Here is a 14,574-nt window from a genome sequence, read left to right on the forward strand (position 1 = left end):
TTACGAGGTAATGCCTCTTTGACAACATAGGGACCTTCCCAATTTGGTGACCACTTGCCACCTGGGCGGTGCTTGAGATAAGCCGTTGACCTGAGCACTAGATCATTGACTCGAAATTTTCTTTCAATGACTGATTTTGCATATTGTCTGGCTATCTTCTGACGATACGATTGAGCTTGCTCTGCTGCTCTGAGTCTTCTTTCGTCTAGCAAATCAAGTTGTACTAGCCGCTGTTGTTGATACTGATCAAGAGGTAATTCGAGAAGTGATGCAAATTTCAGAGCAGGTTTCTGAACATGTAGAGGCAATACTACTTCGGTTCCGTAGACAAGTTCTGACGGAGTAGCATTAGTTGGAGTTCGAATGGTGGTTCGATATGCCCACAATGCATCATGAATCTTCTCATGCCAGTCACGACCTGTTTCCAAAGTTCGCTCCAGGATTCGAATCAAAATCTTATTGGTGGCCTCTGCTTGGCCATTTCCTTGAGGATAATAAGGAGAGGAGAAATGATGATGAATTTTGAACTTCAAACAAAAAGTCCTCATTTTCTCATTCTTGAAATGACTGCCATTATCTGACACAATATCATGTGGTATGCCGAAACGACATAGGATATTCCTATGGATGAACGAGACCACATGTCGACCTTCTACTGTGCGTAGAGTGACTGCTTCTACCCATTTAGTAAAATATTCTGTTGCAGCAAGAAAATATTTATGGCCATTTGAAGCAGAAGGAGTAATGGGGCCAACAACATCAAAAGCCCACATAGAAAATGGCCATGGTGAGACGACAGATTGCAAATATGTCGCTGGCGCATGAATGGAAGGTGCATGCATCTGGCATTGAACGCACTTCTTCACAAAATGATAACAATCTTGTTGCATAGTTCTCCAGTAATAGCCTGCTCGGATGATTTGTTTGACGAGAGTTTGGTAGCCAACATGACCACCGCAGATACCTTCATGTGCTTCTTCCACAACTTCTTTGGCTTCTTCTTCGTCCAAACATCTGGAATATTCAGAGCTGAATCCACGACGATAAAGGACGTCGGCAAGAATAAAATATCGCGCAGACATGCGCTGAATTGCTCGCCGCTCTTTCTTTGAGAGTTCTGGAGGAAATTCGCCAGTTTCAATGAAATTCTTGATGTCATGATACCAGGGCTTCTTCTTTTGCTCCGCCTGGTTTACCTGCTCTACTGGGACGAAAGCAGGTTGATCAAGTCTTTCAATTTCAAAGGAGCGACAAGATTCTTCGTTCCTGAAAGACATGATGGATCCCAGATTGGCTAAACTGTCTGCAATTTGATTGAAATCTCTCTTGACATGGAAAAGTTGGAATTCTTCGAAATTGCTAACAAGAGCTGAGACGATCTTCTGATAAGGAAGTAACTTCTGATCCTTCACTTGCCATTCAGCTAAGACTTGATTGACGACGAGCAAAGAGTCGCCATAAGCATGCACTCTTTTGACATTGAAGTCTCGTAGAATTTTCAGACCTTGTATCAAAGCTTCATACTCGGCCATATTATGAGTGCACTGAAAATCTAATTTGAGAGAAAAGGGGATCATCTCCTTCTCAGGTGTGATCAACAGAATCCCGATTCCTATGCCTGCCATATTCTTGGAACCGTCAAAGAATAAATTCCAAATTGGGGATTGTTGAATATTGCAGATCCGCTCATCGGGGAAATCATCCTCGACTTTAACATTTTCTGCTAAAGGAAAATCTGCTAATTGATCTGCAATTGCTTGGCCCTTGATAGATTGCTGAGAGACATATTCCAAATCGTATTGCATCAATAAAACCTGCCATTTGGCAATCCGTCCACTGAGGAAGGGTTGCTCTAGAATATACTTGAGAGGATTTAATTTGGATAGGATCTTGACTTCAGATGTCAACAGATAGTGTCTCAATTTCTGACACATCCAAACCAGAGCTAGACATGTCTTCTCTATCTGAGAGTATTTCTTCTCATAATCAATGAAGGTTTTACTCACATAGTAAATGGCATGCTCTACCAGACTGCCTTTTTCGTATTGCGCCAAGAATCCGCCACAAGCCACTTGATTAACTGAAATGTATAGCAATAGGGGTTTCCCTAATTCTGGCGGCTTTAACACAAGAGGATTGAGCAAATATTTCTTGATGCGTTCGAACGATTGCTGACACTCTAGTCCCCATTCGAATTTCACTCCTTTTCTGAGCAAATGATTGAAAGGCTCACATCTCATGGCCAAATTGGATATGAATCGCCGAATTGATTGCATGCGTCCCTGAAGGCTACGCAATTCTTTCAGATTAGTCGGGGGAGACATGTCAATGATAGCTTTGGCCTTAGCGGGATCAACTTCTATCCCCTTTTTGCTGACTAGAAAGCCTAACAATTTGCCAGATTCGACTCCAAAAACACATTTTTGTGGATTGAGTCTTAGCTTGTAAAGAATGAGCCGCTTGAAAACTTGATTGAGAGTTTCGATGCGATCTTCTTCTTCTTTGGATTTTACCAGAATATCATCGACATAGGCATCCATGATTTTGTGCATCTGGTCATGGAAAATGACGGCCATAGCACGCTGATAAGTGGCTCCAGCATTCTTAAGCCCAAATGGCATGACTGTATAACAAAAAGTGCCCCAAGGAGTAGTGAAAGATGTCTTGGACTGATCACGAGCGGCCAACTTGATATGATTATATCCGGAATATCCATCCATAAAAGAGAACATAGCGTGACCTGCTGTGCTATCAATCAAAAGATCAATATTAGGAAGTGGATAATCATCCTTAGGAGTCGCTTTATTGAGATCTCTGAAGTCGATGCAAATTCGAACTTTACCATTTTTCTTGGGAACAGCAACAATATTTGCTAGCCAATCTGGATAGTCAATGGTTCGAATGAACCCTGCTTTGAGTAGGTCTTCTAGACCTTCCTTAACTTGTTGTTCCACTCGAGGATCCATCTTTCTCAGTTTCTGCTTAACCGGCTTGACATTTGGTTTTAGGATGAGACGATGCTCAACCAATTTGGTATCTAGACCTGGCATGTCCTCATACGTCCACGCGAACACTTCTTCATGTTGCTTGAGAAAATGGGTGAGCCTTTCTTTCTCTTCCGGGCTCAAACTGCTGCCAATCTTGAGAATTTTAGGATCGTCTTCTGATCCAATATTGATATCCTCAGTCGGATCCTGAACTAAGGATGATGGCTCATCTTGTTTCTGAATTGCTGCAAATTCTGGTAATTCTTGAAGAGCTGAATCAAATTCTGCAGGTTCTTCTGACTGCTTTGTCATCTGACTACATTCTGCTCTTATTTTAACCTGATGAATCACTGTTGGCTTTGAAAAAGCCTCTGGATTAAGAACGAGCTTCTTGATAGATCGGGAAGACATTCTGAAAATTGGAGAATAAATCGATTCAGAAAAATCTCCTATCATAAAACAAATTACTTTTGTTAAGAAAATATTTTGAAAGATAAAAGAGAAGAATAATGGCAAATTTTCAAAGATTTGATAACAAGAAGTAAAGAGACAAATGGCATCCAGATAGACAAAGGAAATTTTCAACTTTATTGAAAGATTGAATTGAGGACAATGATTGAAATGAAACGGGATATCATCCTAAATGTGAAAACAAAAGAATAGAAATGAAAGACAAGCAGATGCCCTTAGTGCGTCCCTTTGATAAAGATAGTGCCCTTCTGAGATCTTCTGCCACTAAAGCCCAATCCGGCCCTCTGAGGATAGTGCTGAGGAATTACTGGCTCGAGACGACCATTCCCATTTTTTCCCAGGCCTTGAAAAGGCTGATAACCATGCTTTACTAACAGATCAAATCCCTTTTTGGCCTTCATAAATTGGGAGAATAGTGGATGATCTTTGAATGTACTATAGTCAATTCGTCCTCCAATCTTGAAAAACTGTGGACCTCTCCATCGAGTCATGGCCACTGTATGTGCTGGCTGTTCAGCTGTCTGCAGTATTCCTGAATTTTCTTCAAAGCTGACCTCATCAATGCCCCTAATGCTAGGGATATCAGTAGTGAAAGTGGGCCTAGGAACCATGGGTTGTGCAAGCCTCTTCTCCGGATCCTCGCCCAAGACTGTTGTGATCATTCCACCTTTTGACCACTTGACACACTGATGCAAAGTAGACGGCACCGCGTTCGTGTTGTGAATCCACGGTCGTCCCAACAACAGATTATACGTTGGGGGTACATTGACCACATGAAAGAGGACAGAGTGGACCGAGTAGTCAATGAAAATTTCCAAGAAAATTTTCCCTTTAGCTGTCTGGCCATGATTATCAAACCCGTAGATAGTGATCGGGTCTGGGATATATTCCTCTTCTCTAATGCCCAAAGCTTTGGCTGTCATTTCTGGGCATATATTGAGGCTGCTGCCTCCATCTATCAGCACATGAGGAACAATCATTCCTCTGGCTCGAATCACAACATACAAAGCGTTGTTGTGAAACACATGCGGCTTAGAAAGATCTTCATCCGAGAAAGTGATTGGAGCATTTGTCATGGCCTGATTGACTATCTGGGCCATGTCTTCAGGAGTTATGCTCGGTTTCACTTTGATTTTCCGCAACAGATCATTCAACACTTGCTGGTGCTTGGCGAAAGCTTGGGCTAAATCCAAGATTGAGACATTGGATAATGCAGTAATCGGCTTTGGTGCCGATGTCTCACCTTTCTCCAGAGCGGGCTTAATAAAGTGCTTAGAGAGCCATGGCATTCTTTTAGCCACCTCAGGAGATACCCCAGTGGGTTTATCAGATACTTTCATTTTACCAAAAGATGCAATGAGATCCATTTTCTGAGCTTTGGACTGAGCCTGCTGCAGCACAAGGACCTGATGTTGGACTTGCATATCCCTTTTAGAGCATGGCCTAATATGCTCCTGCGGCTGAAAAGGCTGTTCAGAGATGACCGTCGTAGAATGATGGGGAAAGGGTTTCTTTAGAATATCCATATTTTCATCTTCGACACCCTCTACCAGAAGATTCTTGTCGATGAGATCCTGAACAATATTCTTGAGAACGAAGCAGTTCTCAGTATTGTGCCCCACTGTTCTGTGAAATTTACAAAATTGATCTTTGAATTTTCCCATGGGAACAGGGGGATCGGCCAGCCTAGGCAGTTTGACCATCTTCTTGGTCAACATATACTCGAGCACAGTCTCGAGGGATTGGTCTAGTGGAGTGAATTTCCTGTCATAACTCCACCCTTCATGCTTTACTTTTTCTCGGGGCTTCGGTCCCTGTTCTGATTGAAGTGGCTTATTGTATTGAGGCACTGACTTGCCTTTCTGATCGTTCTTGTTGGAACTTCCTGCCCCATAACAGAAATCTTTGTTCTGCCCCTTACAGTGGTTCCAATTATTATTTCTGACAGAATGAGTGAAGTGAGTCTTCTTCTTCTGCTCAGTTTGGCCGTTGTTCTTAGTAAAGGTGAAGCCTTCATAGAAACCATTTTCCATGCTCAACTCGAGCCATTCAGCTCGCTCTGTCAGTTCAATGAATGTCCTTGATGGTGCAGTAGAGATGAGACCTCTTAGAGGCTGTGAGAAGTTACTCAGAATTAGGGACAAAGCATGTCCCTCTGATATGGGGTCCCTCATCTTGTTGCAAGCTGACCTCCATCGGTGGATAAAATCTCTGGCCTTCTCATTTTCTCTCTGTTTAAGGCCGCAAAGATGGCTGAGGGTGGGAAGTGCCTCGGCATTGAAGAGAAATCGCTCAATGAACATGTTTACCACTTTGTCAAATTCCTTCAACTCAATTGGATTTACATGCTCCGAGTACCATTTAGCTGCGGTTCCCTCCAGACTGCGAGGGAAACATAGGAAAAGTGCACGGTTGTCTCGTTTGAATCGGGAGCATTCAGCGAAGAACATGGCGAGATGAGCTTTAGGATCGCCAGAACCATCGAATTTGATAAACTTTCTGGGGAGATTCTCGAGATTGTCGTCCCCATCCAAACCATCATAGAAGTCTTCGCTGGTGAAGACTTTCTTGCCCTTGTCATGGGCCTGCAGGTCTCGAAGCATTCTGACCACATCTTTGAACTGCGGCTGGTTAGAGTCATTGAGAGATTGCTCTTTGAATTTGTGGGCTGACCCCTGCCCCTAGGTAGACTTGCGGAATGCCTGATGGGTCTCAAACTCTTCATCTGAATCTTCCACTGATTCCTTTTCATCAGTTGCATCAACATGCTGGGCAGACTTCTTGGATATCTTCAAGGCTTTCTTGACTGCCCGGCCTTTTGTCTTTTGCTTCACCTGTGCTTTCTCTGTACTGGCTTCAGCTTGTTCTGCCAGCATTTTAGTCATCATCTTCTTAAACATGGCATACATTTGAGGATCAATGTCATCCTCAACCTGTTGCCCCTGATTTTTGCCTGAGCGCGGGGAATCCATTTCTTCGTCTGAAGCTGTCGAATATGTGATTCCCTCGACTGGTGTAGTCTTCTTCCCTGACCTTGTTTGAACCATTGACTGTCACGAAGGCTCTCTGCAGAGCAAAATCGATGGTTAGGCTTTTGAGAGAGATTTTGATTGGAAGAAAATATTCGCTGAGAATTTTGGTAGACAATTTGAAAGAATATCCCATTACTAGGGATTGAGTCGTCGCGGGGATTACGACAATTGCGTTGTCATTCCTTTGCAAAGAAAATAAACAACTGAAAATTTAAGCCTTGTTACCTAGGCGAGGTCGTCAAACCAAGAATTGAAGAATTTGCAAGATTTTTATTTATTGAAAGAAAACATGATTGCATCAATAATAAACTTGAGAAAGAGGGGGCGGACAGACAATTTGCCACCACTCTTTATAACTAGCAGAGACACGAGGACCGGGAAAAAGCAGAAGAGTAACAAAAGAGTCCCAGCCATATCTGGCAGAATGGTATGCTCCGGACCACTGTGCTGATGTAAGGTCGAACTCTGGCAAGACTCCTGATAGCAGCTGCATCTCTATGTGCTTCTGTCTCTGAGAAAACTGTCGAACACACCGCTCCGGATGATAGTAAGCACAGAAGAATGGACCAAGCAACTTGAATCTCTTGCCATATGCATAGGTGTATCTGGGAGGCGATAATTCTCGATCAAAATAGTCCCACACCACTTCTTCTTCCTGCAGATAGTCGATCAGGAATCGGTACCGCGCAACTGGAAGGAGCTCCTTACCGTTGTATCTGAATGAACTAGCTCTGGTTGGTACATGCTGAAGGAACCAAGATTGAAGAGCATAAGTACATCCCTCGACTAAGATGGACTCTCCAAGTGTGAAGCGGGTCAGTCCTCTGTATAGAAAAGCAAGCGCGGCCATGGCTATCGAGAGACGGCTGGTCTGTCGACTTCCCCATCTTCTCAAAAGTTGAACTATTCTGACATCCACATAATTTTGTCCATCTGGAAAGAAAGCAAGTCCTAGATTGAGGAGTGTTGTATTTCAGACCTAAGTCTATGTGAGCATGCATAATTCTCCTCAATATGGTCCTACCAAACCATGCCTAGTCTACATGCAATCCATGTCAGCTGGGTTCAAGTCTAGGCTCCTAGGTTCACATGATATCAGAAATTAAAGCTGACATTTCATAGAACATAATTTTGACAATTGGGCTAAGTTAAAGCACATAATTGATCAGGCGAGGACAGGTCCCATCTCGGTCGCCAAACCTGTTATCATCGCAAAATTTTTCCCCTCCCTTGCGAGAGAGAAACGAATTTGCGAGTCAAACTCGACCAAAGTTTTGAAAATGATTTTGAAAATTTACTCGCCTCCGTTTTTAAAATTTGCAGGAAAATTCCGTGGAATGGGATCCGCCTGTCGGTACGAGGTTCAATCGTTCCTGGCACCTTTACCAGGGGTAATTGAACCAAGGACCAATTATGTGCTCTAACTTGATTCAAGTATCTAAATTATGCTCTATTTTTCCTAGAATGCACAAAGAATCAGGCTTATGCTATGGAATTTTGAAAATAATGCAAGTTTAAAAAAAAAATATGATGTTTGCTTTGGAAAATTGAAATATGCTGGAAAAGTGATTGAAAAAGTACTTGAAATTGAATCCTTGGGAAAATCATTGAATTTCATTGGAAATCAAAAATTTGCATTGGAAAGTGATTTCTCAGGAAAACTTGAACTTTGGAAAATCGATTTTGAAATTTGGAATTGCTTTTCTGAGAAAATGGTTTTGAGAATTCTGAGAAAATCAAGAAATTCATTGGAAAATGACTTTTGAAATGGAAAATGAATTCTCAAGAAAACTGGAAAATATGAGAAAATAAATTTCTAAAAACTTGGGATTTTGAAATTTGAGAATTTGAAAACATAGGAAAATCTTGATTTGAACTTGGGAAATGCTTTGAAATGTCATTTGAAAACTTAGGATTTTGAGAAAATCAGATCCTGAGAAAGACTTGGAAATTCTTGAGAAAATTGAATTTTCTGAAATTGAAATTGGAAAATGAGTTTGAAATAATGCAATTTGAATGATATGAATGAATGAATATGAATTTGAAAAGGGAATTTCATTGAGGAATTGGGAAATCCTTTTGAAACTTTGAAAAATGCAGTGCATTTTGAAGTTAGCCTAAGTGTGTAGGCTGAATGTGGCTAATACGAAGATCATAAATCTTGGTTTTCTTCGTATTCTGACTATGGCCATAAATACGAATCCCACCGAGTTTATAAACTCCATAAAAGCTTGTGCACGTGCCATTCGTGTAAACCATAGTGAATTTGAAACAAATATGCATGAATCATACATCACATATTAAAATTTGCATAAATTAAACTATATGCAATGCAACCCTATTCTAAGCAGAAATATAACTCTTATTCCAAATTATTACATTTGATGTTACATTGAATTGAAATAAAATAAGAAAATAAAATCTTCTTCTTGAATATTCCTGCAAAACTAGAAAACAAGGTTAGCACAAAAATGTAGGTTTTTCTGAATTTATCCGAAAATATGGGAAATTATCGGATATTATTCAGATATAAACCCAAAATCATACCCCCTTTGATATAAACATGATGAATAATGAATAAATTTCGAAAATAAACTTGAAAATTCGAAATTGGGGTCAAAATGACCAAAATACCCCTGATGACCTTGAAATCAGGGTTTTCTGAAAGAATTTTTGTAAATTTTGGAAATTTGAAAATCAAATGAAATAAATCAAACATAATATGATGAAATATGATGATATGCATGAAATTTTGGGAGAATTAGAAATTGAAATTTCGAAATTTAGGTCAAAATGACCAAAATACCCCCAATAACAAGACTATGGCCTTGAAACCAGGGTTTTCTGAAATAAATTTTGCAAAATTGAAAAATATGAAATGCAAAGGAGATTAAAATTAAGCCTAATATGATTCTACATGCTTATGTACATGATAAAAACCCTAAAATGGCGAAAATATCATAAAATATCGAATTTAACCTGATTTTCGCTTCTGAATTTAAAGATAAACTAACACATGGAGCAAATGAACTTGGAATTAAACCAAATTTGGAATGGACACCTAAAATAACCCTAAAAATAGAATGGAGCTCGAAAATCTAATTTTGTTTATATTTTTAAATATGGAAATTCAAATAAAAACCCTAAATTTCATGATTTTTGCCTAAAATATTGATTCTAAAGGGGATTTAGGATATCAAACTTCCATAAAAATTTCCCAAATTTTATGGGATGATAGATGACAGTAAGGCAAGGATTTTTGCCTTTTACACTTTCTGGTTTTGACCTATGGTCGGAGCTGTACCACTCCGGCAAGTCGGATCGGAATCCGGCGACTCTAGTAAATGAAGGAAACAGACAGGTTTCGGTAGAAAATGTGGTAAAAATGGCAGACAGATGGGAAAATGGCTGAAATTGTGGGAAAATGTCCCTGATAAATAGAGGAATATTTGATCTTTTTACAGAATTGGGATTCGGGTTACGGTTTGGAAAAGGGCATGCTGTTATCAGAGACCTAAATCTCTGGAATTTCTGGACATTGGAATCTGTTAGACAGAAAAATAAAGTCCGGGAAAAATAATGAAACAGATCCAAAAATTCCCAAATTTTGGGAAATTGCAGAACATTATGTTAGGAAAAACTTTCATGTTGAAAGTTTTTGCAGACAGGCTATAGATTGAACAGACTCGATGTATTAGGGTATGTCTGTACCCTGACACAGGAAAATCAAAATTTTCCCAGGGGTCTGGGAAATCCGATTTTTGACAGAGGTCAAAACTTATTGGAAAAAGCTCAAAATTTCCAGATCATTAGTAGATTCAATCCTGAATCCACTGTGATTTTTATAGAATGATTCGAATCCCACATAAGGGTGAATCCGAAGTTTTTTGTCTGCTAAAGCAGGAATTGAAATTTCTGGATGACAGAAAACCCGATTTAGAGTTTGGTTGGTTTAGAAAGGTTCCGAAACCCGAATTGAATCAAAGTTTTGACAGTACGACAAAGACATGTAAACCTAACTACTCTAAAATTTACAAAATTTTTAAATGCATAAAATCACATAAATTGCTGTATGGACTTTGTCTAAAAACTAAAATTTTACAAATTTTAAACTAAGTAAAGCATGGTTCATATATAAAACGAAATAACTAGCAAAACGAATTAATCTAAGTGCATGCAAACATAAGATGACATGAATCATAAAACTAAAACCTAAATCGAGGAGGATATGATCAATTTAATATTGGCTCTCCAAAATGAGAGATTCGATCCATTGAGTGGACGGATCTTTTCATTTTTTAGCCTACACATAAAGCACAAGTTTTGTATTTATCTATATATATATATATATGTATATATATATATATAGAGAGAGAGAGAGAGATTAAATGAGAGTTTTCAACAATATGAAACCAGCTTTGGTCTGATCTCACGTTGTGTTTAAATAAACCATGTGATAAATATCTTAAAAAAAAATGAAAGCCAAAGGGTAAAGCAACACTTTACCTTGAGAGAGGGCTGGAAGATGGGGATGGCTTGGATGTGGAGCAGCTGCTGCCAGGCGTGAGGGAGGTGTGGCTGTTGGCTGGGAGCTTGAAGGTGATGCTTCCAAGTGGAGACCGGCTGAAGCAAGGTGGAGGCTGCAGCTGTTTGTTGAAGCAGATGGTGGCTTGAACCGGCTAGGCGTGGAGGCTGCAGCTGGAGATGACCGGAGGTGCTGGTTGGAAGTGTAAGCTGTGGCTGTTGTGGCTGTAGCAGCCAAGAGAAGGGAAGGAGAGAGCTAAAGTGGGAGAGAGAGAGAGGCGTGAGATGGGAGAAGAGCCTTAAGTGGCTTCTTCTTTTTTTCTTTTTTTTCTTTTAACCAACCCCAACTTAGGTCTTTAATCAGCCTCAACTTAGGGTTTTTAGGGGTTAATGAAAAGAGAGGGAAAGAGTGTAATGGGCTGGAGAAGGGAAAGGAAGGAAGGGAAGGGAAGAAGAAAAGAAAGGGAAGAAGAAGAAAAAGAAAGAAAAGGGAAAAAGAAAGGAAAGAAAGAAAAGGAGGGAAAAAGGAAAAGGGAAAGAAAAAAATGAGAAAATGGAAAGTGGGGCTGGAGGCTTGGGTGACCACCTTGTGGGTCCCACCTCCTCTCTAAAAAAATAAAAAAAATAAAAATCAATAAAAACAAAAACAAACAAATAAAAAGAAGCCTTTTTTTTATATAAAATAGAAAAGTAAATGAATGGGCCATCTCAGAGCGGGTCCAAATTCCACATTTGAAATTCATTTTGATGATTAGAGGGGTAAAATAGTCTTTTTAGAAAGTTTCTAGACGAAACGAGCTATTTTTGGCAGTTTTGAAAACGAGCTCGGATTTTGAAGTTCAATACCCCGTTGCGAAGCAAATCCAGAGTAGAATTTAAAAATGTAATTTTGAAAGAAAACCATATTGTTTTTCTCGAGAAAATGCTTCAGACCGAAACGAGCTATTTTTGGCAGTTTTGAAACGAGCTCGGATTTTGAATTTCAATATCCCATTGCGAAGCAAATCCAATGTAGAATTTAAAAATATATTTTTGAAAGAAATCCATATTGTTTTTCTCGAGAAAATGCTTCCAACCGAAATGAGCTATTTTTGGCAGTTTTTGAAACGAGCTCAGATTTTGAAGTTCAATAGCTCATTGCGAAGCAAATCCAGTGTAAAACTTGAAAATTTGATTTTGAAAGAAATCCAGATTATTTTTCTTGAGAAAATATTTTCAAATTTAGACTCCCGGGGTGAAAATGTCAATTTTGGAAACCCGAGGTTTGAAATTGATTTCTGAAAACTTTTTAAAACTCAATCTGGATTGAAATTTATAAAACTGGAGTTCTGGACTTCGAAAATGAAATGAAATGTGATGAAATGCTAAGAAATGATATGAAATGATGAGAAATGACATGCGAAATGCAGACCCTGATTGGAGAATTTTAGATGTTAGACCCCGATTGGCAGCTGTACCAGTTTAAAAAGCATTAAAATTGATAAAATTTGCAAAATAGCTCAAGAAATGGTTTTCGGGACTCTACTGGATCAGAGTGACACTGAAAATTGAGGTTCGAGCTGGATTGAACTGAAATGAGCTGGATTGAGCTGAGTTTTAGAGTTTCAGAACTCAAATGAACTGACCAGGCACTGACTCAACTGACCTTTCCGACTGAATTTTCAAGAAAAGCTGTCATTTTTAGCGAAATGGTACGGAATGGTCACTGGAGTGAAGTGAATTACGAACTTGAGCTGACTTTGAGCTAAAAAAAAAGGTCAATAATACTGACATGAACTAAAATCGAAGCTCGAACACTAGCTCAATTGGCTGAACTCAGCTCAATTTCAGCTGAAAGAGCTGAAATGGACTAAAATGGGCTCCTAGACACTTGGAAAGGCTTTTGAACTGAAATTGGAGCGCTTGAACTCGTGGTGAGCTCAAGTTAGACTCTGGGGAGTATGACTGACTATGAATGACTGACTCAGAGACAATTGGCCTGGATTTGAGTGAGAAGTAAGCTCATTTTTGAAGAAATGATCCCATTTTGGCAGGAATGGTCAGAAATGAAAATGGTTTATTCCTTATGAGATCAGATGAGCTTGAGATGACTGATATTCTAACTGTCTTGAACTGACCAATGAGCTTGGTTGACTCCGACTGACTGGGGTCTGGGATGACCTAGGGGTAAAATGGTAATTTTCCTAATGAAAATGGGTATAATGGTGATTTTCTGAAACTGACTCGGGGTTTGACTCCTACACTGACCTAACAGGGTTGGCACTGAACAAGGAGGATTGTTTGAGAATGAGTGAGGAAAATTTGGGGTGTTTACAGATGCCCCTCTTTGCTACTAAGCCGGCTTGAAGACGAGCTTAGTGGCAAAGAAAAACACACCAAATTTGGGCTATAAAAATGCCCCAGTTAGAAGGATCTGACTGGATATGAAGAGATTTAGCCCTGATGAAAATGGTAGATATGAAATGGAGAATGAAGAGGAAAGAATTTACTTCAAAAGAAGTGATATTCAGGTTTTGCCCTTAACCTGGATGGGATAGGAAATACCTCGTGTAGAAACGAAGCTCAGGTTTGACCCTTAACCTGACCGGAAAATGAAATACCTCATCAAAGGAGGCTCAGGTTTGTACCCTTATCCTGATTGGGCAGAAAATGAAATACCTCATCAAAGGAGGCTCAGGTTTGTACCCTTATCCTGATTGGGCATAAAATGAAATACCTCATCAAAGAAGGCTCAGGTTTGTACCCTTATCCTGATTGGGTAGAAAATGAAATACCTCATCAAAGGAGGCTCAGGTTTGTACCCTTATCCTGATTGGGTAGAAAAATGAATGGAATCCTCGAAGGAAGAAACCATGATGGAACCTTCGGATTTCCGCACAATGAATCCGATAGGGGTTTTGCAAAAGGATGAAATTGGAGTCCCTAAAGCTTGAAAAGGGGTTTGATTTTGGGCGCCTCATTGCTGAGACTAAATAACTTTTGAAATTGGTGACCTTTTGCGAGAAAATGATTGGTGGCTTAACCTCAAGCCGAAATTGGACTGTCTATGGTGGGACAGTGGGGACACAGGGAAGTGTGCGAATCTGAGAGCCCATGCGCTCAGATTATACCAACAGAAGGGAAGGAATCTTGAAAACTCCCATTATCAAGTCCTTAAAAGGGATAACAACTTATGTCAGGATGCGCCAAAGATGAACCTCAAGCTCTCGCTTCACGCCAGGATAGCTAGAAAATATTATCAAAATGTTGAAAATTATTGTTGATTCGAAATAATTGAAAGTGATGCACATTGCTTTGAAAATATTCCCTCTTTTCTACCTGAAGTATTATCTCTGATTGGGCTTAACTTCGCAAAATCAAGATTCGAATTCAAATTGCTTGCAATTGGCTTTCTTTCAAGGAAGCTATCAATTTCCCTGATATGAGCAGAAAAGAGAGTATTCTTGATATTGTGAAAGCAATTTGTGAAAGAATATTGATAATAGAATTTCACAAAATTTAAAGAAGATTCTTTGGCAAATTTGGCAGTCTGATATCCTGGGATTCTTTTCTCATGATGA

This window comes from Nuphar pumila, chromosome 8, assembly GCF_984573655.1.
Source record: "Nuphar pumila chromosome 8, dmNupPumi1.hap1.1, whole genome shotgun sequence".
Lineage (NCBI taxonomy): Eukaryota > Viridiplantae > Streptophyta > Magnoliopsida > Nymphaeales > Nymphaeaceae > Nuphar > Nuphar pumila.